The sequence below is a fragment of the Rutidosis leptorrhynchoides genome, chromosome 1, assembly GCF_046630445.1.
Source record: "Rutidosis leptorrhynchoides isolate AG116_Rl617_1_P2 chromosome 1, CSIRO_AGI_Rlap_v1, whole genome shotgun sequence".
NCBI classification, from domain to species: domain Eukaryota; kingdom Viridiplantae; phylum Streptophyta; class Magnoliopsida; order Asterales; family Asteraceae; genus Rutidosis; species Rutidosis leptorrhynchoides.
Genome location: NC_092333.1, coordinates 416322593 through 416336056, shown reverse-complemented (window position 1 = coordinate 416336056; position 13464 = coordinate 416322593).

Below are 13464 nucleotides of genomic sequence, written 5' to 3'. Positions count from 1 at the left end.
TGATACTTATGATGGGAGTTATCAAAACAGGGTTTATGATTACAATTCTATGAATGATTTTTCCCCTATGGATCAACCTTGTGATAATGCTCCCATTTCTAATTTTGACTCTTTTGGTCAACCAATGAACTATTTTTATTAGGGAGATAACTCGACATGGGATTCTCCTCAATTTCAATTTCAAAATTAACAACATGAGGAGATCGATCCGAATTTACTAGAGTTATTCTCAAATGTTGTGAGAACCCACCTTAACCGTATGGAGGCTTTAATTCAAGAGAGAATAGATTTGAGGGAAATGTTAGAAATTCAACAAGCTTCAATTCAAAGCTTAGAGAAAACCGTGAGTTCCATGCTCCCTTTAGTTTAAGATTTTGTATCCACTACCATTTCACCACCTACCTCACCCGTAGTCTACTTCTTGGTTAAAAAATTGGGTCTTTTATGATGATGATGATGTAAGCTTTTATGCCGAGACTGAAGTAGTGGAGATTGCACAAGTACCCGAATCTTTGATAACCAATGATGAAGATGAGGATGAAGATGATGAGAAGGATAACGATGAATGTAAGGATAGTGAAGATGATGAAGATTGTGAGGATGATGAATTTGATGAAGATGATGAAAGTGATGAGGAAGATGACGAATTGATTGAAGCTTTACCAACGCCTAATGTTTTTAAAGTCTATGATAATCCACTCGGGGTTGGTGAAGATGTTATTGATGATGATAGTGATGAGGATAATGATGATGATGGTGAAGACCCGAGGTCCTTAAAGTATACAACAATCCTCTCGGGTACGATATTAAGAGCTATGGTTTCATGCTAGTGTTGCTTAGATAACAAACGCCATAGCCAAAAGCTATGGCACCCATGTTCTATGAATTAACGGAAAGGTAGTTCTTACTTCCTACATTTTCTAAACATAAGCATAAAAGCTTGTTATGTGGGAAGTAGCCAAGTGTTTAAACACTTCCGGGAGAATTGAGTCCTCTCATATCTCTTTGGAAGTCAAGTCTTCTAAACTTGGAAGTAAAGTCTTCCAAGTTAAGTTATGAATCAAAAAGACCTAACCTTAAAAGTAAAGTCTTTCAAGTATCGTGCCATAGACCCACCGAACAACTCACACCCAAGGTAGTTGCTTTCCCATCGCTATTGACATCGAATAGTATGTTTACGGGGGAAGTAGCTACCAGTGCAGTCATCCTACCACCGGGGTGGCTTGTATGCACACAACCTTTAAGAGCCCAAGATAGCTTTTGTCTCATCGCCTTCAATACAAGGAGGTAGTTCACTTTTGTGATATACAGGGGCAATAGCTATCCGTGCGGTTGTCCCAAAACCGGGATGGCTTGGGAATGTACAAAGCTTTGAAACCAAAATTTTCGAAAAACTTGTCTTGTTTTACAACTTGACTCGTTTTTCTGTTTAAAAACAAAAAATGGTTTTCTTAAAAGCCTTGTCTTCCTTAAGGCTACAACATTTTCTTGGATGACTCATGTAACTTGGCACTCCATTACACCAAAGTGAAGCTTATGAGTGATTCTTGATTAATTGTGATGTGGAGAGTTAGATGGTGGATGTGAAGCTTGATGATTTATGGTTTGAAGAATGCTCCTTAAATGGTTTGCACTAAAAAGCTCGATTCTTGATTTGATTATTCTTAAATGCGAATTCTTGTGGATATTTGAGCCTTTGTAGGGAGCATGTTTGTTTGTTTGATTGATTGTTTTGAAGAAATGAAGACTTTAGTAGTTTAGGCATGAATTTGATTGATTGTTTTGAATGGAGTTTGTTGAAGATGTGAAGAAGATTGTGGTAGGGGAAAGTTTGAATTTGAAAATTGTTGAAATGACTTGAAGACAATTCCTTGAAGGTCAACATTGGTCAAAGTCTTGAAAGTCATGGTTCAAAGATGTGGAATTTGATGATTGATGGAAGTTTGTGAAGAAATTTTAAGGTTGGATCGGTTTAAAGATTATGAAGCTTTGAAGATTGACAAAAGTCATTGAGGTAATTCATTGAAATTTGTCAAGTAATTTAAGATTGTGTTTAAAAGTTTGAAAAGTTAAAATGACCATACTTGAAGTTGTAAGATCTCACTAGTCAAAGTAGGTCAACAATTGTGAAGACGTGGTTAAGTTTAAGCTTGCTTGAGGACAAGCAAGGTTCAAGTGTGGAGGATTTGATATTGCTCGAATTACACATATTTATCTTCGCAATATATTTCTCGTTTTGTTGGGTTTTGAAGAGTTTAATGATCGAAAGTGATGAGTTGTTGATGAGTTTGTGGTTCAAGGCAAAAATAGTCCAAAAGTCCAAATGTATGCAAAAGAATCAAGACTTGAGCCTAAAAAATGAATCAAGTGAAGTTTGAAGTGAAAATGAAGAAAAGCAGTGTTAAGGTACGGCTCACCAGAGGCTAGGTGCGGCTCACCTTAACACTAAAAATGAAAAAATCCAAGTCAGAAGCATTTCATGCTTTAAGGTGAGGCTCACCTTAAAGCAGGTGAGGCTCACCGACGCTGAATCTACATTTTTGTGTTTTGACCCACTATAAAAGGAAGGGGATAAGAGGACCCAAAGGAGCTACGATTGGGGTCCAAAATGGAACCCTAAAAGGGTCCATTTCATGATTCCATCAAGATCAAAGCCTAATTTCATGTCCCAAGTCAAAGATTAGGGAAGCTAGAAGCTAGATCTCCATCATCCATTCTCCATTTTAGTGTTTCTTCTCCATTTTGGTAGTTGCTTTTCTCCATTTTAGTTGTAATGATGAATGATTGTTATTTCTTTGATTTATTTCTTGTTTATGCAATGATTATAGCTTAGATTACTTGTGTTCACTTGATTTGTATACCTGATACTTGGATTTTTCCTTAATCTATGAATTGGGTGTTTGATTGAGTTGATGATTAGTGTGCTTGATTGATGATCCATTTCTATGCATTTATTTTAGACTTTACTTTGATTACATAGATTTTCTAGCTTTTCTAAGTGATTTGATTAGTGAAACAATTTGTTCTTCAACACCTTGTGTGATTAAGATAACCAAATTGGGGATTTCAAGTGTTTGTGTTCTTGGTTTGGGTTGGTTTTTAATTGGTCTTTTCTCAACTTAGTGGTGTTTCATTATCTTAAGTAATTTTGATAATTAAAGGATTTTAAGTGATTTTAATCCAAAATCGAGTCTCAATGATTTCACTCAAAACATAGTTTGATCTTTGAAATGAGTCTACGTGAGTTAACGAATTTCATTTGATTGAGGTTTTATGGAAGTTGACGAACGAAAATGAAACTATATGTTTAAACATTATTGTGTAATGAATGAATTGGGTAAACCATGGCAAAAGGTGGTATAGTCAAGTGGACACGTTTTTGTCTTATTTGTTAATCTCTGTTAGGTTAATATTAGCTTAATCAACACTTTATCAAAACCCCCAAATCAACTTAGGATAATTACTAGTATTTTGAGATTCATGTAAATTGCTCCATGTGGAATGAACCTTGACTGAATACTTGCTAGCTGCTATAATGGACGGGTTATTGTTGCCCGGGCGTTTGTGTTAATTGGTTAAGTGTTTTATCATTGTTTTTATATTATTATAAGTTGAACACGAAACGTCGCAATTAGTCATGCAGACTCCCACCACAACCTACTGAGATTTAGAAACTCGATCTTTAGGTTCCATACACCCGATGTTGTGACGACCCGGAAATTCTGACCAAATTTAAACCTTATCTTTTATGATTTCGACATGATAAGGAAAGTCTGTATTGTTGAGTCTCAAAATTTTGAACTATTTCATATATGCAATTACCTTTCGACTGCTTCCAACAAATTCACGAACAATTAATTGTAAATGAATGTGTATATATGTATATATAATAACTGAAAATATTAATATACGATTTAATCGTTAAAACTAAAAATGTAAAATAAAATATGATATAATTAAATTCTTATGAAAATAAATCTATATGTCTATTAAATATAGTTATTAAATGATTTAGTTGTTAGAATTAACTACGTAAAATAAAATTTAAAATATGATATTATTATATATGCATACATATATATAATGTATAATAAAAATAAATATTAAATGATGTAATACTCGTGTGATGTTCTGATTGATATTAATCAAATTAAATTCGAAATTATGTGATTCTAATATAAACGGTGATCCGAAAATGTGTTATATAGGTTTATAAAAAAATTCATTTTTATTATTATTATCATTATTTTTACTTTTATCTTTATTATTATTATTATTATTATTAATATCATTACTATTAATTTTTTTTTACATTATCAATATTATTATTATTAATGTAATTATAATTAATATTATTATTATTATATTATAATTATATATTATATATAATAGAACGGATCAGATATCATTATCTCCTTTACTTATTTTCTTCTTTTCTATTCAACTCGTGAGATTCAATCGATCTTCAATAATCGCTAGAAAACAACTTCAATCAAATCTTATTACTACATCAATCATTCAATTACCCTTATAAACCATCTGATTGCTGCTATTCGGAATAGAAGAAACGGAATTTAAAGAAATACAATTGACTATCTGTTGTTCATATACTCAAACCCATTTAACCTCTGAATTGATTCAAGGCGAATTGAAGAGAAGTAGAAATGCAGAAGGGTTCTAAATCATGTCGTGGTTGTTTCTTCAAATCCTCAGGTTTTAACTCGTCAAATCAAACTCAAATTCGAAGGGTCAAACTTCGGATCAAAAAGTCAACTGAATCGTAATTGTTCAAATTCGAAATTTATAAGTTGTTTCGAGTCCAATTGATAATTCACGAGTATATTAATGGTGATTTGTAGCAGGTCTCATGAAGAAACCTTGATCTAAAACTCTTTAAATTCTGATTTTCGATTTTGAGTTCAAATATGTGTAATGGTTCTGTTCTTCGGTTAATTCCACTTTTGTTGCTGTTATAATCTAAATGCTTCACATATGACGTTTATCACTACCCAAGAGGTATGTTTCAATGTATTTTATATATCAATTGCTCGAATCACACTTTTGGGTTCATCCCTGTTCAGGCGAGTATATTTTTCTTCCTTTTCTTTTTCTGTGTGACTAAACCTGACTGGAACCATCAAATATTTGAAGCTGTTAATCGTTATGAAACAAGGTGATTGATTACCCTCGTGTCTCCTGTTCGAATTATCCCAAAACAGAACACTTTTGTGCTCTGCTGCACCTATGAACGGATTAAAACTTAAACTAGTAGAGTTTGGTTAATGGACTCTTGGACTCATTCTCAATATTGGACTAAATGTTATTGGGCCGTGTTTTCTGTTTATGTTATTGAGCCGTAACCCAGCTCCAGTTTTTCTGTTGAGCTACTATCATGATTGTTAAGACTCGATGATGATGAGATGACGAAACTTTGATGATGATGATTACTATCATGTTATGATTATGTTATGATTATGATTATAATCGTGATATGATTATGATTATGTTATGATTATGATCGTGATATGATTATGATTATGTTATGATTATGATTATAGTGTGATTATGAATAAGTTGATGATGATGAATATAATGGTAAGATGATGATGAGTAATAAATCACGATGATGATAATAGAAAAATAGTGATAATGATGGAATTGTGATATTGATAATGATAAGGAAAGATGATGATGATGTTAGTTCATGGTGATGATGATAGATGAATAATGATAATGAAGAAGTTATGATTATGATTATGATCATGATGATAACCCTGTTTGTTTTCTGTTCGATTTCACCACGATCACACTCGATCGTTCGATCTCTCATTCTCTCGAAGGGTATAAACTATAATTCAATCTTTTTATTCTTGATAATGGTAATTGTGATTTATATATATTATATAGTTATGATTATGATAAACATATAACTATTATTATGTAATTATTATTATTATTACGATTATGATTAATATTATTAAAATTGACGTTTATTATTAAAATTATCATTATTGTTATCATTAGTATTGTTAATAGTATTCTATAAAAATTATTATTATTATTATTATTATTATTGTTATTTTTATTATTATTATTATTATTATTATTATTATTATTATTATTATTATCATTATTTTAAAAATGATTATTATTATAATTACTGATATTATTATTATTATAAAAATATTACAACTTTTCATTTATTATTATCAATATTATTTTATCAAATAAATATTGGTTACATAAAAATATTTAATACATAAAACATAACTATATTAATATATTTATTATAAATATTAATTATTTATTTAAAGTATATATAAAATAAATATACTTAATTAATTAATAAAACCTATAAATTACTAAATATAACAAATATAACACTAATAATGATATATGAATTTATTCGATTACCATTACATGTGTTAATATACATAATTGAATATAGGTTCGTGAATCCAAGGCCAACCCTGCATTGTTAAATGTCGACATATGTATTTTTACTACAAAATACAGTATAGTGAGTTTCATTATTCCCTTTTTATATATATTTTTGGGACTGAGAATACATGCGCTATTTTTATAAATGTTTTACGAAATAGACACAAGTAATCAAAACTACATTCTATGGTTGGATTATCGAATCGAATATCACCCTTTTTAGTCTGGTAATCTAAGAATTAGGGAACAGAAACCCTAATTGACGTGAATCCTAAAGATAGATCTATTGGGCCTAACAAACCCCATCCGGGTTACGGATGCTTTAGTACTTCGATTTTATCATGTCCGATGAGAGTCCCGGAATGATGGGGATATTCTAGACGCGTTTTGTTAATGTCGATTACCAGGTGTTCACCATATGAATGATTTTTATATTATGCAGTTTGTGCGAAATGCCTGATATGAGATGATGTTTATGAAAAATGAAAATAGAAATCTTGTGGTCTATTAAAATGATGAAAATGAATGATTATGATAAACTAATGAACTCACCAACCTTTTGGTTGACACTTGAAAGCATGTTTATTCTCAGGTATTAAAGAAATCTTCCGTTGTGCATTTGTTCATTTTAAAGATATTACTTGGAGTCATTCATGGCATATTTCAAAAGACATTGCATTCAAGTCGTTGAGTTCAACAAGATTACTATTAAGTCATTTGTAGTTTGGATATATTATGAAAGGGTATGCATGCCTGTCAACTTTCGACGTAATGAAAGTTTGTCTTTTAAAACGAATGCAATGTTTGTAAAATATATCATATAGAGGTCAAATACCTCACAATATAATCATATGTTATTGTATTAGTCCTTATAGATTAGGACGGGTCGCTTCAGATGTCACCTATCTCTCCACAATAATGACCCGAAGTCATACCTACCCGACTAACTTTACGGTTCATTGTCTTATCAAAAGTTTCTAGCGATCACACGCTACCCGCAATTTCCACAAGTCCAAATGATATAGCCTAACAAAGCCCTTCATCTAACACTAAGGAGATGCTCAGGAACACCAAGTCTTACACCCTTCCACATCACAACTACATGGGATATTCCGTTAGGAATGCTACCCTATAATCCACAACATACTAACACACTAACAGAAAACCATTGTCATATGGGTCCCACTTCCATGAGTTCACCGACCCGAAGACTCCTTGATTCGCTAATTCCAAGATAACTCACAACTAGAATCTTTACACGATCCTCTAATCACACACTCTACCGAGTGTAACCCCAAACTAAAATAATTAGACTTGTCGCATTCCATTATAGAATCCAAGTCCTTGTCGCACACACACGAACACCTAAATCGTTCATTCTAGTTACGATGTTTAAATACAACCAATGACAATCTCAATAATGCACCCACTACTTAGGGTGGCTAAGCGGGCACCAAACTCTTGAGTTTCACTTACTCACCTTAACTAACCGAATCCATCGTAACACTTCCCGACTAACAATGAACCCGATGTGACCACAAGCACTTCACCCGAGATAACTATATCATAGGAACCTTTAAAAGATTCCTAACTCATCCTGATTCTACCCCAATCATGCCACGTTTCCTCTGTTCAGTACTCATCATGTCATTCTTGGTATCAAGATACACTTTCGTAATAATAGTGATCAGTCACTATTAAAATTGAGTACCTTACCATTTTCACATGGTCACGCAAAGTACTTTACACGAACTGACGCAACATTCACACAATACAAAACACAATACTACTAGTACCTTCGAACAAGCAAAGTCCCGTTGTTAGACTGGACTATCCAAGACCCCCAAGTACCTGAGCCCCACCATTGGACTCATCACCAACACACCATATACTATATATAGTATAATAATATACACACACATGTACACCGCAACAACAAGTCAACCTACAACATAGGTGACTATTATTCCATCCGATAACCGAGTCAGCCTACTTACACTAGGCACTATCTATCTAAGGCACAAGCGCAAACACCAATTATGGAACCACCTATCCACATGTCCTAATTAGTGTGCCTACGTTAAGGCACTAACTATTATCATCCCGACCCATATTTCTACAAGTTCGCTTATAATTCTACACCGTCAAGTCTAAGTCTAGGCACCTATCACAAAGTTACCTAGATCCCCTAGACCATGCTCTGATACCACTTGTAATTACCCCAAAATATAACATGAGAAAACACACGTTTCTTTTTTAAAAAAACAGTTTAGAACCAGACACATATGCGCGGCGCGCATATGTCCGCGCGACGCGCCTTATAACACAAAACAGGATCAACAACTTTTTAAGGTAAACGCCAATTTTTTCAACAAAGTAAATTCTATTACACCAATACCTATTTAACGATGTACAAATTCAACGTACAATAATAGAGTAACTATAACATCAATATTTTAACATACTTAATATTAACTAATATTGCTCTAAAAGAACATATATTTAGTCGCAATATCATTCCAAAATGTAATATTTTTAGTTGTAATTGTTTAAAATAAATAAATGTGAAGATGAAAGATGAAGATCGCTCGAAAACGAAGATTTAAAGTCGAAAACGAAGATTTAAAAGGCGAAAACGTCCAAAATGCTCAAACATACAAGTTACACTCCAAGTGGTTTAATTTATCGAAGAAAAACGTCTAAAGATTAACAAGAACGCAAGTTACGGATAGCAAATTTCACGATATTAAATTGTACGAAAAGACGTTCGATAAATCGGAACCAAAACATAAACCGGGCGTAAATGTACGAAACATCGGAGCCAAAATTACGAGTAAACTATGCACAAGAATATAATATAATATATATAAAATTATACAAAATTATATATATATTATATATATTTATTAAATATGTCGACAAGCTAGTGTACAAAAAATATGTGAGCTGGATCTGGCGGCCATGCGATCGCATGGGAAATAGGCATAAAACCCATGCGATCGCATGGGTTACTGTAGCAGGCCAAAATGCTATAAATACCAGGCCTGTGCTCGAGCTTCAAACACACTCTTTTATATTTTCAAATTCAGTTTTTAATTTTTATTTTATGTAATTTAGTTTTAGGAGTAGGAGTAGGTTAATTTAGTGGTTACATTTCTACAAGTTTGGGTAGCGTAACGTTTATTTTACGGGTTTTCAAGTCGAAGTTCTGTCTGTGTAAAGCTACGCGATAAATACTCAATGTAAGTTATGTTCTCCTTTTTAAATTAATGTCTTGTAACTAAGTTATTATTATGCTTATTTAAATCGAAGTAATCATGATGTTGGGCTAAAATATTAAAGATTGGGTAATTGGATTTTGTACCATAATTGGGGTTTGGACAAAAGAACGACACTTGTGGAAATTAGACTATGGGCTATTAATGGGCTTTATATTTGTTTAACTAAATGATAGTTTGTTAATTTAATATAAAGATTTACAATTGGACGTACCTATAAATAACCATATACACTCGATCGGACACGATGAGCAGGATATTTATAAGTACTAATAATCGTTCATTTAACCGAACACGGGAATGGATTAATAGTCAATGAAATTATTAAAATAGGGGTGAAATTATGTACAAGGACACTTGGCGTAATTGTTAACAAAGTATTAAAACCTTGGGTTACACGCAGTCGATATCCTGGTGTAATTATTAAACAAAGTATTAAGACCTTGTTACAGTTTAAGTCCCCAATTAGTTGGAATATTTGACTTCGGATATAAGGATAATTTGACGAGGACACTCACACTTTATATTTATGACTGATGGACTGTTATGGACAAAAACCAGATGGACATATTGAATAATCCAGGACAAAGAACAATTAACCCCTGGTAATAAAACTAAAATCAACACATCAAACATCATGATTACGGAAGTTTAAATAAGCATAATTCCTTTATTTCATATTTAATTTCCTTTATTTCATATTTAATTGCATTTTTAATTATCGCAATTTTATTTACCATTATTTTATTTATCGCACTTTTATTTATCGCAATTTCATTATCGTTATTTACTTTACACTTTAAATTAAGTTATATTTATTTTTAATATTTTACATTAGGTTTTAACTGCGACTTAAGTTTTAAAATCGACAAACCGGTCATTAAAAGGTAAAAACCCCCTTTTATAATATTACTACTTATAATTATATTTATTTTATATAAATATAATTGTTAAAAATATAGTATGCAATCACCAGCTCCCTGTGGAACGAACCGGACTTACTAAAAACTACACTACTCTACGATCAGGTACACTGCCTATAAGTGTTGTAGCAAGGTTTAGGTATATCCATCCGTAAATAAATAAATAAAACTTGTGTAATTTCGCTGTATTTCATAATAAACAATAATAGTATTTCGTACACCTCCGCTATCACATCAAGTTTTTGGCGCCGCTGCCGGGGACACAGCGAAACACTATATTTTTAATATATATTTGTATAAATATATTTATTTATAATTTTTAGAAAAACAATATAAAATCTAAAAAAAAAAAACCTGGACTGACAGGCCATGCGGTCTTATGACCCATCAGCCTAAACCCCATGCGATCGCATGGGGTGGTCTGACACGTCTAACCTGGTACTCCATAAATGCAGTTAGGGTTTTTATTTTATAATTATTATTAATTAGGGTTTTAACTAGTTTATAATTTTAGTTTTAATTTATAATTTGTAATTGTAAGTTTATTTGTTATTATTAAATATATAGATTAATATTTTTATATAATAATAATATAAAAATAATATTTTTAGAAAAATTGTAATTTTATCATTTTTAGTTTCTTTTTATAAATTGTATATTTATATCGGTTAATTCGTAATTTTTATATTTATCGTTCGTAATTAGTTTTAAGACTAGTATTTTTCCGTAGTTACTTTATTTTTAGCTTTTAAGACTTTGCCATAAAATCCCTTAAGTGCCTTTTCTTTAGACTAAGATTTAGGTGCTTTAGAATTTTGCGACGTCATTTTAAAATTTCAGTACTTTTTAAGTTATTGCCGTTTTGGATATAGAATTCCTTTTAAGCTTTAATACCTTTAGACATAACTTTTAATATTTAGTTTTTAGAATACTAAGTTTCGACGCTTTATTTTCTTATTTTTATTTTTCGACTATTTATTTTTCGACATTTATTTTTCGACCTTTTATTTTTCGACGTTTTTCGACGCGCTCTTTTTCTTTCTTATTTCTCGACGCTCTAGTTTTTAGGACTTAGAATTTTTTTTCTATTTCTTCTCTAAAATTTCAAAACGAAAAATTATTTTAAGCAGTTAAATTGATAGACATCCAAATTTTCTGGTTCGTAGTAATAGTTGGATTTGTTAGTGGCGAGTTGTGGGCTTCCGATTTAAAGGGTCCTGGCTACCTGCTGCATCTATTGGCTATTCGAAACGTGGGCAAAATCAAAAAAGTCTATTAATTTGATAACTTATATAATTTTTAGTTTTATAACTAATAGGATAATTAGTAAATGCACCACATTGTAGCTAAAATTTGGTAATAAGCGCATTATGGAAAATCTCGAGAATATTTTGGAAACTCTTTATGATATCCAAAATCAATTTAATCAATACTCTCAAATGGGTGTTGATGACAATTCGTTCGGTCAATCTTGGATCACGAATGACGAAACAATAACTGGTTGTGAAATCTGTGGAGATTATCACTCAACATGGGAATGTTATTATTACGTTCCTATGGAAAATTATGCACCCATGGAACCTGAATGGAATGATTATGAGGAATACAATTCTAATTGGAATTATTTCCAAGAATATATCCAAACTCAACAACCAGAAGACGAGGAAAATTATGTGCCTGAAAATCCTTTAGATTATATGAAAATCAAACTCGAAGAACTTGATGCTCAAAATGAACAAATGAGAGAGTTTGTAAATCGGCAAGCTGAAACTCTATCAGATTACACACCTGTTGATCTGAGGAGTCGTGTGCAAGAAAATCTTATATCATCGAATTTTGATGAATTCGAGAGCTCCGAAATCACCAACTATCCCGATGATACTTTTTATTCAGTCTTACCAATTTCACAACATATCGACACATTAGCTTCTACCAACGAAATCATCGATCCATCAATGGATGAAGAATAAGTAAGGGTGACAAATTGGTACTCTTGGGAAAATGATAACGTTGAAAATTTTACCCCCGAGACCAAAATGGTGGGACCGATAAGTACCATTAATGAAGAAGAATTTGCTTCGATCCCGAAATTCACCATTCCACAACCTTCTAACCCAATATTCTCAATAGACGAGTCATCTACCAAAGATGAACTACAAGCTGTAATAGATATTGACACCTCAAATTTCACCCAATTTTGTAATAGAGGTGAAAACCTTGATCTCGAGAATGAACGAAAGAAAATGTTAGGAATTGTCCACCCTATAGAAATATGTATGTCGGTGTATATCGATCCATTTGACCAAGAACCAGAAAAGAGACATATCCATTTACTAAAAGCTACACTTAAAAAAGAATTAAGTAGTGACGATCGGGTGGGTCTAAACTTTAAACCCATTGATATATTTTATACCACCCGAGATGTAAATAACTGGCTCACTATTCTAATTCGTGGAACTTATTCTACCGACTTCACATGTCGTCAGCTAAGTGTGGGGAAGTCTAACCCCGCTTAACGTTAAAATAGGGGTTCGGGTTAGTGCATAACTCGTTAATAAAAATGCATGATGAGTAAGGGTAAAAGATGCATTTTCAAAGATTAGCAAACAGTTTAGAAAAGTAACCGTTTTTGAAGAAAAACATGGGGGATAAAACAAGAAGGAATGAACGATGAGGTGCACCATCTATCATTCGACGAGCTTTGCAATTACAAACTGGGTATTTTTTTATCACCCTCGTGAATTTATAATTATAGTCTGATTTCATGCAAATGAGGTCATTGCATGATCTCAAGTGTGGGGAAGGGTTATAAATTCTCTCGG